General features: G+C 37.3%; 1 protein-coding gene across 2 annotated transcripts in view; it reads right to left on the bottom strand.

Annotated features, from left to right (window-relative positions):
- coro7 (coronin 7) overlaps window positions 1-21,011 on the bottom strand; it is a 165,756-nt gene that overhangs the window by 71,290 nt on the left and 73,455 nt on the right. The window lies entirely within an intron of this gene.

Raw genomic sequence — 21,011 nt, 5'->3', positions numbered from 1 at the left:
ACCACCCACCTGCTTTACAGGTACATTTGGAAGGGTTTGCAACAAACGCTCGCACTACTTCCAAACAAAGTCTGCTTATCTACAACCATCCAGCTGCAATCTGTTGTATATTAAACCCATTTAACAACACAAACACATAAAACAGCCCACCGCTGTCCAGCACTAATAGCATTCCCATTTGTAATGGTTGCGATCATGTCAAACAATTAAAAACAACAGAAACTCTCACACAGCACTGCCTATTAACTCAAACTGAGAGAACAATAAGGCATCAGATTGAGGCAAATTTGACCGCGAAACGTACAAGCACACGTCAGTCACAGGAGAAACAGGCGTGTCTGTGTGCGGTGGGTAGCTGAACGTGTGTGCGTCTGCTTTCCTGCTTTTCAATAAAAGGCCTCCTTTATTCTGTGATTTTAAGAGAGCTGGTCCTCTGGCTGCACTCCAAAGCCAGACTCAAACTGAGCTGCTCAAAGGGCCTATTGTAGACACCCGAGCTGACTTTTTCAAATTATCTTCCAAAAAATTCCACAGAAAATTACTGCTGAGTAAATATTGTTCTGCTCCTTGTTTTTTTTTTTTTTTGGTGGTCTTGCCGTACTCAGTTCTAGGCTGATGACATGGGTTGTGTGTCGAAGAGGAAAAGAGGTGCCCCCTCACATTTTTTTCCTGGTTTATGCCTCATTCTTGCCATTAAAACCCTACTTTTACATGTTACATGCCTACAGGCAGAAACCAGAGTATGAACCTTATCATGTAGACCAGGGTTCCCCAAACTGGGTTTGTGAGGGAACTACAGGTGGTTGAAAAGCTAATAATATCGAACATAAAATAAAAATAAATAAATACAGGTTGCACAATAACGCTTAGTGTGATTATCAAATCAAAACTGCAATTTAGATAAATAACTGTATAGTCTGATGCGCTATGTGTTCATTTATTAATAATAATAGTAGTAGTGATAGATGTGAATGTGTTGTTAAATTATTGAAATGTTAAATATTTTATGTCTAAGGGGTTTGGCCATATTTAATATACAATTCTGTATGCTACAAATGAATGCTTGTACAGTATGAATTTATGTAGTACAGTACAGTTACTTTTGCATTCTGCTAAAGAAAAATTATACTTTTAAATTAGAAATATAAGTTATTATAATAATTAAGGAGGGATCGAACCAGTTAACACACAGAGAGACACAGCTCTATAATTATTATATATGCAATGCTTATGCCGGCATATGCACTGTTGCCCTTGAGGAGTTCATTAAGGGTCAAATTAAAAATCATATATGCAATTATATATCAGATATACTAATGAAAAAAATGGGCCTATAAGATAGTGGCCAATAAGTGATATATTATGCATCCTTAATCCAGTCCATTTGATATCAAATCATATTATCATATCATACTGAAAACTTTTAAGAAAGGCATATTTTCGAATGTTTCATCTGCTAAGCGAGTGGCACCAACAGTATAACCTGCTGCTGAACAGACTGAACATTTGAGCCACATTATACAAATAAAGCAAACTGAATCTTGGACTAGAAGAAATAATCAAATTGAAGAACTCGTTTACTTGCTTACAGTTAGTTATCTGCATGATAGTCTCACGTAGACTTTCAGAATGACAGCAGAAGGTACTCCATAGCAGCTTTTATTGGCCAAAAAGGACATCTGACTGACATGTAAAGCAACCAATCTCAGTTTGTTTTATTCAGCGTCGCGTTTAGGAGCGTGAAAATGTAACGGCAATGTCCCAACAATAACAGACCAGCGTGTAAAACACTTGGAAGTATTTTAAAGTGTATATGATGCGAGCTTCACATTCTTCACATAATTCTATACAGTTGTAAACACGATGGCTTTCTTCTTCCATGAGGGGGTTTGTCATCAGGACGGCTTTGTTTCTAAGCGGACCGTTAAAGAATGCGACACAAACGTCAATCCGATAACGACTTTACAACTCCTGAATTGTTTCCAATTTTATGTGCCATATGCATCAGTCGTTCAGCCAACGGTCTGTGGGCGTGACGTCTGAGGCTGAGAGACTAACTGAATAACAAACACATCTGCATAGGCATACATACAAAGTTCTGTCATGAAACTCTAGATGGCGCAGGCTGATAGGTCCTTAACTCAATCTGCTTGCAATCACATCATTCCCTACAGGGCACAGCTGATTGGTAGTAGCAAGTATTTATGCCCCTTTTCACAAGATGTGATACAAGTCTCTGGTGTCCCCAGAATGTGTCTGTGAAGTTTCAGCTTAAAATACCCCACAGATCGTTTATTATAGCTTGTCAAATTTGCCCCTATTTAGGTGTGAGCAAAAATATACCGTTTTTGTGTGTGTCCCTTTAAATGCAAATGAGCTTCTGCTTCTGGCCTGCTTTCCAAAAGTGAGTGGAGCTTTAACAGCTCACACTTCGGTTGCTCAACAACAACAAAGCTGGAGAATCTCACGCACCCAAAATGACGAATGTCAGTAACGGTGTTCAGCCTTACATTGTTCAAACCGGAGTCGGACACTGATGGAGAGACTCAGGAAGAAGTTACAACTTTTAGAATGAAACTGGATGTTTCTGAATGGTTAGTGGATAGTGGAGACTTATGTTTGTTAGTACATCCAATAACAGAAAATTTGTAATGTTTTTTGGCGCAGACATTGTATATCTCCAGCTGCTACAGCGAGTAAACAAATGGTGGACTGCTTCGGCTCACTCAGGGCGGGATCTAGGCTAACAGGGCAGATCGTCGCCAGCTGTGGGCGGGGCTTCCCTACTCTTACGTAAGAGTAGGGGGAAATCTGGAAACACGCGTTTAGAGAGACTATTTATGATTTATGGGGATTATAAAAAGTGGGAGGATTTTTACCATTATACGCTGGTTGTTTACACACACTGTGGACACACCTTATAAATATGATATGTATAGATCGGTGAGTAATTTCACATAACAAAGGACATAAAAATAGATACAATACATACACCATTTGTGGAAAGTTACATTCACTGCTAACAGGCTTGGTATCTTATTTTGTCCATTGATGTCTCTGATGTTGTATCAGTAGCAGGAAAACAGACCAACAAGATCATACGACTGGTTATGTTGGAGGGAATTGGTGGAAAGTCATTGGGGAGATTGTCTTTGGTCTTATCATATTTCCTGCAGCAAAACCACACAGGCCAGTTCATCATCAGTTCAAGTAGTTTTGAAGATAACAAAATTGATACATCTTTCAAATAAAGACATATTTTCTTTCATGTATATAGCCTTGTGGTTGCTACATAGATTATTGAGTATCTGAACGGCGCATGAGTCGTCTGGATAGGCCTCTCACAGGGCTTGAATCCGGCCCCGGGGCCACGTACCACAAGAATGCTGACACTAGCATTGGAGATAGAGAAGATGGGGACTGGGAAGACTGGAATGATGAAGAAAAATACAGAAAATGAAAGAATAATGACAGAAGAATGTAGTGAACAGAGAGCTCTGCATGAGGCATGTGGATATTACGGACCGCAAATGTAAGTAGAGTGAAAGAGAAGGATGGAGGGGGATTTAATGGAACAATGGACACGAATCAAGAAATGACAGAAAACAAGCTGATACTAATGCTTAAACCTCAGCAGTCTACAGAAACGAGGTGCTGAATGCTGGAGATGGGACTGGTGGGATGTCCACTTAGTAGACAAAGGTTTCCAGAATGAACCTCTAAATTAAGAGCATCCAAATAGAGCAGCCAGGACAATTTCCAAATGTCCACAATCTTTCCACATTTGGGGAGAATGAAGAGTGTTAGCCGAGAATCGTATGCATCAAATGGAGAAATCATTGACCCAGTACACCTGAAAATAACACCGTCTCAGGTGCATGTTGATGTCCATCTTGCAGAAAATGTCATTTGAATTTATTGATATTTTAACAATTTACTTTGAATGAAAACATAACCAAATTGGTAACACTTTACAATAAAGTTAGCATTAGTTAATTCCTTAGGTATCATGAACTAACAACAAACAATACTTTTACAGACCTTACTAATATCGGTTATTGTTTGTTTCTTAATATTCTAATACATTTAAAACATTTCAATTTGTATAAATTATTAGTTGCTGTAATATTATGAACAAACGTGAATTAACATTATTGAATAAATTAAATTAGTAATAATATACATAAACAATAAATATTAATTAAAATAATTTATATATTTATTAAATAACTGTAAATGTTAATTTATATGTAAATATAAATGTAATAATTAATTAAATGAATGTGTATATATCTATTAAATATTTAAATGTTAAATAAATATTTAGTTTCAGTATTATAAATGAACAAACGTTTATGTTGTATAAACATTAAATAAATTCAATAATAAAAATAATTATAAACATAAATTAATTTATTAAATAAATGACTGTAAATGTTAATGAATATGTAAATATTAATATTAATTGATTAATTAATTAAATTAATGTGTATATATTTATTAAATATATATAATGTTTAATAAATAATTAGTTGATGTATTATGAATGAACAAATGTTTATGTTGTATAAACATTATTAAATAAATTCAATAATAATAAACATAATACATTAAATTAATGTAGTAAATAAATACATGTAAATGTTAATGCATATGTAAATATTAATATTAATTGATTAATTAAATTAAAGTGTATATATTTATTAAATATATAAATGTTAAATAAATAATTAGTTGCTGTATTACGAATGAACAAATGTTTGTTCTATAAACATTATTAAATAAATACATAAATAAATAATTAAATTAATTTATTAAATAAATACATGAAAATGTTAATGATATATAAATATTGTTAATGGATATATAAATATAAATATTAATTGATAAATAAATAAATGTAATGTTTAATAAATATAAACGTTAAATAATTAGTATTATGAACAAATGGGAGTTACATTATTAAATAAAATAATGAGTAATATTTATATACATAAATAACAATTATTGCATGGATGGATGGATGTTAATGGATCATGTAAATATTAATATTAATTGATACATATTTATTCAATATATAAATGTTAAATAAAAAACAAACAAATACATTAATAAATAAAAACAAATTTAACTAATTAAAACTAATTACATAGATAAATAAATGCTAAAAAGAAATTGTTGTTGATTGTTAGTGATACCAAACAAATTAACAAATTGAACCTTAATGTAATGTCATTGCATAAAATGTACAATATATACTGCAGTACTGTAGTTTCAATACAGTGTGTTGTTCGTACAGTTATTGTTACTTTCATTTTTATCATTTGTTACAGGCATTTCTTTGTGACCTTATGCATGTCTGACCGCCTCAGGATAAGCCCACCTGTGAGAGCAGATCACCTGAGATAGGCGTTAAGTCCAGGGATAAACGGGGTCAATGATGACTAGAACAGATCTGCTAGCTGCACAGCTGCTCTCAATCACTAATGCCTGTCAAACATCTTCCACATGGCACACACTATAATAAAGGATTCATTGAGAGCAATTTGGCAGTGTTTGTTGTCAGGATACAGAGAAGCGCTGCTGGAAAAGGCAGTATGACTCAAGGAATAAAACCATTAACGGCCCACACGTAATAAAGCTCAGCACTGCTGCCAACTCAAGGCGTAGTCCATCTCTGAAATCCAAAACATCAACTGTCCAACACAACACCCGACTCATATGAGAGCTCACCTGGAGGACCGCAGCGTGTGTAGAAGTGTGTTAATGCTATCGTGGGAATGCCAGATCATTCTACAAGCCTGGTTTTTGTTATCAGACATTCGTTCTCAATTTGGTTATGTGTTTGGCCCAAAATGGAGAACCTTAGATGCACCATCAACCAACAGAACGTGCTCTAGAATAAAGACAAGCAAGGAAATACAAGAGCTTAACTTTTCACACATCTGCATCAGCATTATCTCACAGGTTTAAACGCAAATCAGCACCAGGCGAGATGAAGCAAGCGTGAGCTCATGAAGTTGAACCAAAAACAAATGACACAACCGCATTAGTCAATGTTTATAACGTCTCGCAACCTAATGACCTGGACCTACATCAACAGAGCCGACTGTGCCGAGAACAGATTCACACACCACATTCACACACGTCTTCTGGCCCTCTTCGGTTTTGGGCGAGGAATGTGTTCTTGGCAGACGAGAAATTTAAACATAAGCTAATTATCACTACCTTCGCCTCAGGGCTGTGAAAGACCACCAGAACAACAAACCCACTTTACTGTAGTCCAATGCTGGACAAAGTTAACAAAGTAAAACCATAAAAACCACATTTCTGTTACTTCTGTTACAGTTAAAGGGGTCATGAACTGCATTATTTTATTATTTTATAATGTTTCTTGGGGTGCACTTGTAATGTTAGTATGATTTTTACATCAATAATTGTCATAATTTAGAAACAAAAGGCATTTTTCCTACCCTGATTTTAGCCCTCTGATTTGAACGCTCTGATTTAAGGGGCGTGTCTGCTGTGAGACTTCAGCGTAAACGCCCACTGCTGTGATTGGCTGACATCTTTGCGTATGGAAATAGCTAAGTATTACATGCGGAACTCTCGAAAACTTTTAGCACATTTTTACTATTACAGCTCTCAAGGTTTACTAATCGTGAAAAGTGTTGATTATAGCATTATATTGAGATTGTGGCATGAAAGGTTGCAGTGATGAACATTGTAGCCGATCACAGACATGTTGAGTTGACACGAATGCAGTGATCTCGTCAATGTAACTCGATTTCTGCACACTAACGAATGCTTTCATCATAACTAACAGTGCAAACACAATGAAAATAAGAGATTCGTTGATTCTAACGGGAATTTTGGCAAGAGTCCAGAACACTCGCGCTGTTTGATTGACAGCTCCAGCGATTGTAAAGGGAGCGTTCTTTGATCGCTTTCTATATATAATTTAATCACAGTTTAAATAACAGATTATTTTCATCCTACTAAGAGAAACAAGAAGTTGACCATTTAGTCACTGGTTTGATTTACTGGCAATAAATGATTTTGAGGCAAAAACATCTGACTGTAGGCCTACATGAATCATTACATATCGGAAATCACTGGTCACTGGTGATTTTGGTAAGACACATAATCCGTACATATGAAACGATCTGTAACAAAGATAACTTTTACTGTTAAAAGTAAAAACTCACATAAGTGTGTCGCGCTGTTCCTGTCGGATCCAATATAGAAGGCACAGCATCGTTTTTTTTTTATTTCAGGCTCTCTGAAAATTTAATGCAGCTACTGTGTTTCTGCAGAGGCGTCTTTCATCTCTCTATGATGTAATAAAGAGGCACATTCCACAACGAGTCATAATCTGGGCTTGGTTTCAATAAAAGCAGTTTTTGGACTAACAATGAAGTTTTCAGTTCTAAAACTTACAGGACATTCTTGTAGTATGATGACCTGTTATAAGTAAAAAGCTCAAGGAAAATTTGATTTCTCAATTCATGACCCCTTTAATTAAAAAAAGTCCCCCTGCCGTCAATAATTTGATCCCTTAAAATGCATCTTTGATTATCAAAATCATTTTTTGTTTGTGAAAATAATTTCATGCCTTACAATAGCTTGAATGTACAGTAACTCTACACCCTTGCTTTATTTAGTATATGCTGACCCATGAATATGCAAATTAGTCCCCGCCTCCACTCACTCGCACAATCTCAGAATACCTGATCCACTCGCTTAACTGTAGTAAACGCTGCACAATGGCAAGCGGAAATACTGGTTTAATTCAGGCATATATGTATGAACCAGGACCTGATTCAGAAAAATAAGAGGTAGAGCGAATTATACAAGCAGGCCTGGTTCTACCTTAGTTGATTCTGTAATAATATCATATTGACGTATTTGTGTTTAAGCTCTGAAGAATGTAACATATTTCTATTTTTCACATGTTTTTGCAGCGATGAGCAATGTAGCCAATCACAGACATGTATGTTGATCTCTTGAACACAATGGCCAATCAGAGGTGTTTGATTTAGTCAGAATCCCCTCACAAAAGATTAACATGACAGCACATGCTAGTTGATGAGCTGAATCAACTCCACAGCAACTACATACATTTATCCACTAACCATTCAGAAACGTCCAGTTGTATTCTAAAAGTTGTAACTTCTTCCTGAGTCTCTCCATCAGTGTCCGACTCCGGTTTAAACAATGTAAGGATGAACAACGTTACTGACAATCCTCATTTTGGGTGCGTGAGATTCTCCAGCTTTGTTGTTGTTGAGCAAACGAAGCATGAGCTGTTAAAGCTCCGCCCTCTTCTGGAAAGCGTCCAGGAGCAGCAGCTCATTTGCATTTAAAGGGACACACACAAAAAACGGCGTGTTTTTGCTCACACCCAAATAGGGGCAAATTTGACAAGCTATAATAAATGATCTGTGGGGTATTTTGAGCTGAAACTTCACAGACACATTCTGGGGACACCAGAGACTTATATCACATCTTGTAAAAGGGGCATTATTGGTCCTCTTTAACGCATATTTAAAACACCACATAGACATGTGGTTAGATTACAAAATTGATTTTCACCACAGGGGGTCTTTAAACTTATTTTAAGATATTTAAGCATTATGCATAAACAACTATAAAGACATATTTGAGGGTCAATGCATTAACTAATGTTAACAAACTGACCCTTGTTGTATGGTGTTCCCATTAAATTTACATAATATTGCAGTATATTTATTAAATAAACCTCCAAAACACTGTGTGTTCCATTTTTATCAGTTGTTACACGAACAGGCCGTTCTTTGCTAGTGTACAATGTGACCTTATGCAGTTTTTTTGCATGGCTAGTTCATTAACAATCGTTCTAGTCTTGTAGTGAAAAATTAATAGACAAAAGAAATGCTGTGAGGGGCAAGAGGATGTGAACTCAACGGCACTGACTACCTTGAATTACAACAAGAAGCCGGAGGACACGCATTTTTGCACTGCGGGTGACTTGGAGAACACACGCACACATTTTGTGGAAGTGCAAACACAGGCCTCATAAAGTGGTAAAGCTAGAGGGGCTCAGAGTGTGACAGTAGGAACACGGCCCAAAAACACAGCCTGCAGTCTTCACTTCTGCTCATGAAAGAACAATATCTCAGCCAAGCACAGAGATGATGTGTGAGTTCACGCTTCACTGTCCAACACAGACAGAACTTGAGCGGGATTCAGAAGCAGCTGTCTCGGACCTCACAAACACGTCTTTTGTCACCTCTGGGTCTGTTCTTCATGTTCCTACTGTGTTCACCTTTAGGTTTCTTTGACTTTTGAATCTACAATGTGAAAAGAAAGCCCGAACAAATGACTCTTATGAGCGGATTCTTTTTAGTGAATCAAAAAAATGCAGTGGGACTAGTGTAGTCTGATTCCCAAACTAATGACTCTTATGAAACGGTTCTTTTTAGTTAAACAAAAACGTACAGTGTGAATGTACAAGTCTAATTCCCAAACAAATGACTCTTATGAGCTGATTCTTTTTAGTGAATCAAAAACATGCAGTGGGACCAGTGTAGTCCGATTCCCTAACTAATGACTCCTAAGAAACGGTTTATTTTAGTGAATCAAAACATACAGTATGATTGTATGATTCTAATTCCAGAACAAATGACTTTTATGAGCAGATTCGTTTTAGTGAAACAAAAATGTACAGCACAACCAGTGCAGTTCTGTCACTGAGTTTTGTCTCTATAAAAATCAGTGAAACAGGTTCCCACATTATTCATTATTTGTTTAGTATTTTTTATCTCATATATATAGTCAAGGCCAGTGTTGGGGAAAGTTTTAACTCATTGAGATGTGGTGTGCTTTGATTCACCAAAAAGATTCATGATTCATGTGAATCAACAGATTCACAAAGATGGTTCATAAGAGTCACTTGTACAGATTTCTTTTGAAGCACACAATTCCACTTAGTTGGGAAGAGTCATTTTGTTTAAAAATAGACAAAACTGTATAGATTCATAATATTATCAATCATATTAGTTATTAGATCATAAGCACTTTTCTTAGACATACCTCGTGAATTGTGGGTAACCCTGAGCACACGTGTACAGTTAGATGCATATTTTAAATTCACACAAAAAGGATCTTCTAAGATTCAATCATTTTGTGCAAAATAAAGCAGAACAATCTCCACTAACACATTCTTGGGTGGGCCGTAACATCAAATCTAGTTAAATCCCAAACTCAACAAACGCATCGGCCCTCCCACGCTGCACTCCTCATAAAGAGCGTCTTATATTTTGAGCAAGGAGGAGACGTGACCTCTGACCACCGTGACCTCAGTGAGCGGCATACGACCACTTCATAAACGGGACGTCAGCTCCATACAACAAACAGACGCTCACATCCAGTCACACAGAGCAGGCAGTAATTCAGAGAGGCGCATGTGCTTGACTTTAATTGCAGGAAGAGTCTGGACATTGACATGCTCTCTAAGTCTGATTCACACTGAGAGCTTGAATGGCAGCTCAGGAAGCACATGACCTTTATGAGATGTTGTCACGCCAATTAAGAAGCTGTTTAAACCAGCAGATCCATCAGACCTGAGCAAAAGGATGACATTGATGGGGGAAAAAGAGGGGGGGGAAGAAACCTTATGTTTTTAAATCTGTAAGTATAAACTAGTTAGATTTAAAGGGATAGTTCACCCAAAAATGACCCATGATTTACTCACCCTCAAGCCATCCTAGGTGTACATGACTATCTTCTTTCAGACAAACACAGTCTGAGTTATTTTAAAAATATCCTGGCTCTTCCAAGCTTTATAATGGCTGGGCAACAAACTCAAGCTCCTCTTCTTTTATATCAAAATCCTAAGACATTTCTTTTTAAAAAGTATCGTTTTAGACTTCTAATTCATGACCGGTGTTTCGTTTTGCTCTATCCACTGCGCTTCCGCATTCGTAATTACGTAATGCATCAGGTCAAGGGTTACGCTTCCGCCACAAATCGATGCATACGGTCATCTGACGGAAGCTAGTTATTATAGTTAATAGTTTTAAATGTGGAAATTTTTCTTACAAAAACCCATCGCTTCACTTCAGAAGGCCTTTATTAACCCCACTGGATTACTTTTATGATGGATGGATGTACTTTCTGGCTTCAAAATGTGGCCCCCCTTTACAACAATTACAAAGCTTGTAGTAGCAAGGACATTTTTAAATATATCTCCGATTGTGTTCATCAGAAAGAAGATAGTCATATACACCTAGGATGGCTTGGGGGTGAGTAAATCATGGGATGACTATCCCTTTAAACCCCTTTATAGTTTTACTCAACCTCATCATGTCTTTCGAAACCCTGCATGTTGTTATTTTCCATGAAACAAAAGTAAGAATCATCACTCTGCTGATTTCCACACTTCTTCTGAAGTCATATGATAGCTTTGTGTGAGGAACAGACTGAAATTTGGGTCCACTGCACTTCTGAAATTGCAAAATTTGAACTAACACATTATTTTTGCTTACAGCACAAGATGAAAACTAATGCAGTTTTGGTGTCGATTGCATCAAACCTGGCCATTTTTAATGTGAAACAATCTACCAGTGCAGTAAGACAGAATGCACTCATATTCAAGATACAGTCTATAAAAATAAGTCTTGATATCTCATGCAGTGTTACTTCTCAATCTTGTTTTAAGGAGTACTAATTAAAAACAGTGTGGCCTCGCTGCTAGCACACACTGAACAGTCCTCTCTCGACTATCTCCATCTCTAAACATGGCAAAAAGGCCAAAAATGGTAAATACTATCCAGTTTTAACAGGGGTTTTGTATGCAAACTTAAGGCCGCGCTCCACCAGTCCATGGCACGGACTGGCTCGTGAGTATGTGGTTCAGACCGTCTGTTCTGATCTGTAATAAGTCCGCCAAACGGAGTGAGGCAAATTAGGCCCTGTCCGGCACCGCACTACACAAATACCAGCGTCCACCTCGCAGCCTGACGCCACGGGGCGAGAGGGAGACGCCGATCCACTCCCCAGTGGAAAATGCAGATCAGCCCTAATGCCCCTCGTCTCACACACTCACCGCTGCCCCCCGACCACAACATCTTCTAAATCCATCTCCTGAGAGAGAAAGAACCATGAGGGCTGGGGAAAGTCAGCTCCTTGCCACAACATTTTTACCTCTGAAGAGATGTAATTTAAAATGAACCGCAGGAAGGTCAACACTGGAGCGGCCGCTGCCAACTCCTGCAGCCAGGTTTTTTCATTTCCCGTCCTCGCTCACATGGATAGGTGTCTGTTTATACGGGGACGCTTCCAGAAAGGTGGTTTGCAAAGTAGGGGTTGAGATACGTGTCGTGTTTGTGTATGTGTGCGCACTCTACGGCAGGGGTTTTTCTGCTTTAAAAAGAAACCTTTCTTTTTTAAACTCTTATATTTTCCATCTTGCTCAAATTGAGGGACAGTTTTGCTCCGGTGGGCTTCAGGATAGTGTGGTCTCACCGCCTGCCAGCACACAAGAGTGTTATATACAGGGAAAAGTACAAAAAGATGTACAAACACAAGACAGACATTCATAACCGAGGTAAAGGAGCAAAAACGAATGCCATTTCAGCAAAATGCCTCTCAATGAAGACAAAGAATAACGGAAAGATCAAGCTGTTAAACCTCAAAGTCAAAAAACCTTTTTGGTTTCTCAGAAGGTCCAGCCAGACAAATGTTATCATCCTTGACAAAAACTTAATGAAACTAAAATAAAAATAAAAGCTAACATTACTGAAGCTAAAATAAAGCACATTTTAATAATAGTAATAAAAAATATAGCTGCAAGCAACAATTAATGGGGTTCAAGCGTTTTAAGATTTACATTTTCAGGTTTCGCAATAACCATTATGTGGCACAATTGCCAAAACTGAGAGCTCAGGACAAATGAAGTGATAAACTGACAAAATACGTGTTTAAGTGTTATAATAGTGATTTTATAATGTCTAAATATGAATGCAAAAGCAAAACTTGTGAAAAGAAATGTATTAGTAAGTAGAATGACAAAATTACGATTATAAACAGCAGATGGCAACAGAGGACCACTCATTTGCTCACTTTCATTTTAAAAGTGTTGGTTTCCACTCTTCGCGCTTGATCCCCTATAATATAAATAAATAAATATAAATATTTGTTTTTTATTTATTTTAATTTTGTTTCATTTTTAAAGCTGCAGTTCATAAGTTTTGCCACATCAGCATTGTGTGACTATGTGTATTTAGTGTGTATTTGCATTACCTGTAGATTTCAATTTCTGTACAGTCTAATCTCTAAAGTTAATTTGTCATACCATACAATCCGCCATCAAAATGAAGTTTAATGAAGTTAAACTGAATGAAGTTTAATTATTCCAGCTGCTGTGAGAAAAGGCTATAAATGATCCACCACATGCCATATAGCCTACTAGCTGGGACTCCTTTATGTAAACAGACGTGACGTAATGGCGCAAAGATGAACGGCGGAAGTTTGTATTTCCCGCCGAAACCTACCAGTACCACTCGAATTATAAAACATTATTACAAGCTTACCGTTGTGAATCGGGCTAAGGTAAGGAGATCGTTTTGAACACTGGCTGGTTATGTACTTGCTCAAAAATTGATTTTGGATAAGAAAAATTACGGACTGCAGCTTTAATTGAACTCATTTAAGAAGTATATTGGTATACATGGTACATTATAAATTGTAACCTTTACAACTCTGCATTAAACATGAAAATGCCACTAGATAGAAATTATACTAGACTGTGAAAAGAAATTTAAAGGCGTTAAACAAAAAAATGGTACCAGTTAGAGCAGTTAACTTTTGGCAAACCTAAAATATTAAAATAAAAATAAAATAAATAAATAAATACATAAATAAAATGAAACTAGTAATACTAAAAATATTAAAACAAACTTAAGAAGAGGCATAAGATGTTCTGACAGCCCCAAAACATGATGGAAACTGAAAAGCCACTGAACAGGAGTGAGGACAAAGGTCAGACATAATGGGTGCTTGAGGGATGATGGACTTTGAACAAAACATGGACATCTTCTGTTGCTGATTTCTCAGTTTGCTGCTTTCTATAGGTCCTGAACAAAGACGTGCATCAGAATTAAAGCTACAGTGTCTTTGTCTGAGCATGTGTAAAGAGCTGACGTGTGACGCATACCACAGCACATGTTCATGAGCACACAGCAGTAGTGAAGTGTGCTAGACACACACTAAGAGGTCACACACACACACACACACACACACACACATATCACTCCAATCATCTTGCTCACTGTGTGGGGGATTTTCATCCCAGCAAAACTGACTAAGTGTGACTAAGCGACTGACCATCAGACCTTTATGACACAAAAGAAGATATATTGAAGAATGTTGGGAAACGAACAACATTGCAGCTCATTGATTTGCATTGTATGGACAAAAAAAAAAAAAAAAAACAAAAAGGAAAACACAGAGACATTTACCTATACCTAAAATCTGAATCTAAAACCAAAAACATCTTATTCAGTGTTACTTAGAGTAAATTTATCTTGTTTTAAGTATGTTTTGCCAGTAAATTAGACAAAAAAACTCATTAAGAACATAATTTTTGCAATGCTCTGATGTCATAATTAAGAGCCAATCATCTCTAAGAGGAGTTTTGATGTCATAACCATGAGATGATCATCTATGGAAAGAGTTCAGGGGTCCTAATCTAGATCGACCTGAGTGAAATACAAATGTCTGTAAACACACACACACACACACACACACACACACACACACACACACACTTGGCAGCATGACAGCAGGTAATAAAAGAGAGGAGTAAAAAATATAATCATGCTCCAATGTGTTACACTGTGATTTGTGTTAGTCTGAGTAGAGCATGTATGCATGTATATTCCCATACATCTATTTTATCGCAAAAGTCAGGTTGATGGATCTATCTTTCAACATTATCAACACACGGCTGCTCAAATTTAAACCAACCACAAAAAATCACGTCAAAACCTACGCCTTTTTTAAGTTAAAATGCAAAACAGATTAAATATGAAGCTATAATAGTGCTCCTGATGATAAGATAAAGACCTTAGCTACAAATATAACCAGCACAAACCAGCAAACTAACTGACTTTTCTGAAAGCTAACATCATGTTAAAGCCCTTCAATCTCAATTTTAGCTCAACGAACAAAACAGAGAGGAAATCTCTTCATGAATGGGCCGCTGCTGTTCTTTTAAAGTGCCTCTCCACCTTTTCTTTTCAATCTCTGGCTCCACTATTAGGAAATTCTTTCATTTCCCACCCACGTCCCACTTGGATGAAGTTGGGAATCTCATTAAAGTCTCAAATTCTTCCGCTCACCCTCGACAGCAAGAAGGTGAATGACTTACAGCCATTATGCTGTCATAATATCTTCACGAGGAGCTGACAGACGAGGACTAGTCCATCCGTCCATACTAACCCACGGCATGGATGTATTGCTCCATCTGAAAGTTCATGCCATCTGCAATCAGCCAAGGAAAATTTCTTAAAGACAAGCACAGTGTTTTGCTTATGTCTAATCTAATGACCAATGAAAACAGAGCATGATGGGCAGGTGTGTCAATGAATGCCCAGGCTAAACGTCCATCAAATCGCTAGAGTAATTGAGCGGCTGTTCAACTGACACTAATATGTTCCTGTTATTCTATGAACAAATAAACCCTGTCACATCACAGCGTCACACGTTTCGCCCTCTTGTCAGGAGCTAAACACAACTTGTTTGCTAATAAACATCAGCTGAATGACATCCAGTGAATGCTGGTAACAGCTAAGAGCACATGAATCAGAAAGACACAGAAAGAAGAAAAATTGAACGAGGCAAAGCTGGAAAATTACAGCCACTGCAGCTCCAAAACAGCTGCATGTGATTGTGTTTGATGTTACAGAGACAAATAACAGATGAAAATGAAAAGGTAGCTGGACAATTTTATGGCATCAGGTTTAGCGATCTATTAGAGAGCAAATCCACAAATCATTACCTCCACATCAGTGGTTTTCCACTGGTGCGTCATGAACCAAAAATTGGTTGCTGCAACTAATAAAATGCAACTATATATATTATTTGTCACATTATATGAAAAAAATTTTTTTTTTTTTTTTTGTTTTTTTTTTTAATTGATTGACAGCACTAATATGATCAGGACATTTTTTATACTTTCACAAATGACAAAAAAATGTAGGTCTGTGTTGAGTTGCCATTGATGTCTACTGTACTACTGTAAAAACAAACAAGTCTTAAAGTAAAACCAGCTGAGATCGGCTGAACAAGAATAAACAGTAAAAGACTGCTTTACTTCAGCTCTGGAATAGTTTGAAATGCTAATTTACATTCAAATCATTTTGACTGTTTCAATTATCTTGCTTAATTTTTCCATGTTGCAAACTTTCCAAATTTGATTACATTTACTCAGGCCTATATTCATAGAAGGCCTGTTAAAGTGGCACTCGGTGTTGGCAGCAGTTATTGGCCACCGTAGTCCAGGCAGCGCAGGAAACCATGCACTAATGTGAAACACACGCTCGCTCTGTGTCCGCAGCTACAATCCATTCAAAACCAACCCACAGACACTTTGGAAAAAGACATACAAAGGGAGAAAGGGATGTATAGGGGAGGGTAAAAATACTTGATCCACTGTTTGAGCTACAGGAATTATATACCACGATATATCTCAACATTTGATACCACCACTGTACCAGAGTACTTGAAATATACAGAATAAAACCACAATATTAACATTTCCAGATATTTATAAAAAATAATAATATAGTAGTCAACATTTGAAGCGGATCAAAAAAGTTAATCAAAGTTGTCCTAAGAAGAAGATTTTAGGACAACTTTGATGAAAGGTTTTGATCCACTTCAAATGTTGACTACTGTATATAACAATAATATAAAGATGATGTTGATGATAATATATGAGATTATGGTAATATATAATGATGATGATAATAATAATAATCAGTCCCTCCAGGATTTCGCGATTCTGCGATCACTGAATTTATCGCAAAATCAAGCAAACTTCGCAATATTCGGAGGAGCTTGCATTTTTTCTTAACTGCTGCAGATTTTGAGCTTAGACATGTACCGTGACGTCATCGCAACATGCATTTAGTCAACTTGTTTGAGCTGCGCAGCTCGGACCGATAATGGACAACGCGACAGGAGTTCAGAGCAGCGGGACGATCTCGATCACACGACAACATTTCTACACAGCGCTGTAAAAGTGCTTGAATTCAACGCAGAATTCTCTGTTAAACCACAGATATCAGATCAAATGGTGCGACGTGGAAACTGTTTGATCTGATATCTGTGTTTTAACAGAGAGTTCTGCGACGAATGTAAATGTTTCTCACAAGATTTCACAGCGATGTTATTAATTCTGTGGTGAATTCAAGCGCTTTCTTCACAGCGCTGTGTAATCTGGAAACCATGAGAAATATTGTGCCACTAAAACATTAACAGAAATAACTTGTGGCAGAAATGGTCTAATGTTTTCGAGTGCTTTTAATTGCTTCACACAACTTTTCCCAGCAAAAAGTATTCTTGTCGCTTCATAACATTAAGGTTGAACCACTGTAGTCATATGAACTGTTTTAAATATGTTTTTAGTAGCTTTCTGGGCATTGAAAGTGTAAATTAACTTGCTGTCAATGGAGGCCTCACTGAGTCATCGGATTTCATCAAAAATATCTTAATTTGTGTTCTGAAGATGAACGAAGGTCTTATGGCTGTAGAACGACATGAGGTTGAGTAATTAATGACAGAATTTTCATTTTTGGGTGAACTAACCCTTTAATGGCACCGGTGCTTCTGCCCTCAAATGTTAGTCTGGAGCCCTGCAATGGTTCTCGAGGTCAGAAAAGTAATAACGATGTTAAAAGAATGTTGTCTGTTGTATATTTTCACTGCAAAACAACAAGAAATGCTGTAAATATTGCCGCAAATTTTGAGAAAAGCCACCGCAAATCATTTTAGGCAGCAAAAATCAGAAAAAAGTCCCGCGAAATCCTGGAAGGACTGAATAATAATAATCATTATTATTAAATTTTAATTTGATTCATATCCAAAATATAACTTTAAAATTAAAATTCACTGATATTTTATATGACTAAGTTTTCTGTAATTATGAAAAGCAATAATCACATAAACATATCAAATTATTACCACATTATTACCAAATTAAAACCAAAATATTAAGTCAGATATTTTCAAGTTTTCTACGGTTTTGAAAAATAAATATAAAACTATATTAAAAATTAAAGTTAAAATTGAATTGATTAATTTCCAAAATTAAACCATAATATTAAAATTAGTTTTGTAAAATATATTAGCTTTGTAAAATAATAAATTAAATATAAAAAATGTAAATAATAAAAAATAATAATAATAATAATAATAATTATATTTTATTAATTTCCAAAAATAAAGCCCATCATCAAAATGCATATATATTCCATATTTTCCATAACAATGCTTGGTACTTTGATGTATAATCCACTAGAAACAGCACAGTACAGTACATTACAGTAAATGGTTGGATGTCATGAAAAGTTGTATTCAACACATGGCCATTAACGGCTGTATATGAGGCAACAGGGAGATGCTCTTATACATTTACATTGTTAGACTCTTTAAACACCCTACTACAAATGAGAAAACTAATACTGTAATCAGTTTAACAGATGGCCAAAACACAGATGGAACGATACAAAACAATTCCCACCCAACTACTAACAACAAACCAGCATCAGGACAGTTTAAAAAGCCACATAAGAATAACAACAGCTCAGCAGATGGAAGGAGGACAAAATTCCTAATTAAAACCACATTTGCAGAAAAAAAGGTAGAAAAGGGAGTGTTTTTCTTCTCCTTTTACTTTTTGTTATTCTTTTTCAAAGGCACAGAAAGGGACTTATTCCACAGACACTTTGAAAATACCTGCGGGACGGATACAAAGACGCCGGGGATTTATGGGGGATTTTAACCGCCAGCTGTCAAATATTTCCACATCCATCTTTCAGAAAGGCCCGAGAGATCTTTATTAGTCCTCGGCATGCGCCGTTTAATTGGAATCCCATTGCGTTTCAGTTTGACTGTGGATGGAGGTCATCAGGTAAAAAAAGCGCAGACGAGGGGGAAAACAAGTGAGTTTTTGACAGTTTATGCAAGCTCTGGAGAAAAGATAGAACCGTGGTACTGTACTGTACCACATTTGGCAGCCCAATTTTTTTTCCACTTCAGCCCCATAAACCTTTTCAAACCATCTCTCCAACAAAAAATGGCTTCCCATCACCCCCAATTGCTGTCAAAGTCTTTACTTCTCCAAACTAAAAGCCTCAAAATGACTAACAGATTCTATTGACCCACCAGCCGGCCTCCAAATCGTGGCCGCTTCACCTCAACACCTGGGATCTGAATCCCGACGTGACCTCCATGACCAGATCTGAGCGCGACCGCAGCACCCGAAAACTCATCCGCTTGCCCGCCCGCTCTGGCTCGATCTACGCAAAGTAGCTCAAAAGAAAATGAACTGACAGCAGAAAAGAGCACCGAGGGAGGAAAATGAAACTACTGTATAGTCGGCCCAACACACGCCAAACGTAAACACAACGTTCCCCCTCTTTTTGGAGTGCTGGTACTCCGAGTACAGCTGCCGGTAATCCAGGCCTTGCAGCTTCATCTGGGTTTAATTTGGGAAGCGGGAAGGAGGGGGGCATCTACGCAGCAGAGCGTTTATTAGTGAGGCCCTTCAATCCCGCTGATTAAAGTCAGTTTGGATCGATTACAGCAGATGCCTGAACGTGCCGCGGCCGGAGCCGGGGCAGAACGAATGGGCAAGTAAAATAAACAGACCCCACCCAAACCCCTGGGACCCTATTAAACACACTCAAAACTCAATACAAAAGACCTGTGGAGATCCAGGAGTTGGTTCGCTTTCAACAGCTACAACACGTCCTCAGCTGAGAAGAAGCTACAGGCTTCAGGTCTTCTGGAGGCCTGTATTAAATAAAAAGCTCAAACATCTCAAATGCTTCACAGTTGGACACTGATTCATGCGATTGCATGTTAAGAGTATAAATGGATGCATATATTTGAGGATATTTGCAGCAACTGTGGACAATTAGGTAGCTAGCGAAACTCAAGCCTCCTGCTGAGTTTATGGGTTTTGAGCTACATCCGTAGCAGAATTTATTTCAGACCACCGTTACCCACGGCAAGACCAACTATAAAGAACAAAAAGCCAACTAAACTCCAAATCCTTATCAATTGCCTGTCCGGGTGTGATAGTCTGCCACAAGTTTGTGCCTTAAAAGAAATCTCCAGAGAACCCAACTGGGATCATAAACTACAGTGCCAATGTTTCCTCAAAAAGCTGTACTCAACAAAACTTATCACAGAAGACCTGTGGAGATTCAGGAGTTGGTGTTCTCGTTTGCTTTCAACAGGTCCTCAATTGAGAAGAAGCTACAGGCTTCCGGTCTTCTGGAGGCCTGTTTTAAATCAAGAGCTTGGTGAGGAACTCTTAAACATCTCAAATGATTCACAGTTGGACACTGATACATGCAATTGCGTGTAAGGAGTAAGCATGGACGCATAAACTTGTGGATATTTCCAACAACTGTGGACAATTAACTAGCCTCCTGCTGAGTCAACCCTCTACATTGCGAGAAAATCAGTCACCAAATTTCATGAGAGATGTCTAAAAAATGTATTTTATTAGGCAATGGCTAGTAAGTTGTATGATTTCAGTTGCCTGTAATTGAGTTAGAGGCAAAAAATTAGTGTAGTGCAGATATAATTTCATTGCCTGCTGAGCTTTACACACCGTCGCTTTGCTATCGCTTTCTCTCACACAAGCAAACTCAACATTCAAGTGCAAGAAGACACAAAAGATAACTCGCATGTGCAGTGTGAGAAGTTTTGTGTGCACGAGAAGCACGCGCCCA

This window comes from Ctenopharyngodon idella, chromosome 3, assembly GCF_019924925.1.
Source record: "Ctenopharyngodon idella isolate HZGC_01 chromosome 3, HZGC01, whole genome shotgun sequence".
Taxonomy (NCBI): domain Eukaryota; kingdom Metazoa; phylum Chordata; class Actinopteri; order Cypriniformes; family Xenocyprididae; genus Ctenopharyngodon; species Ctenopharyngodon idella.
Note: the sequence above shows the minus strand (reverse complement) of the source record. Positions and strands in the feature narration are given on the sequence as shown.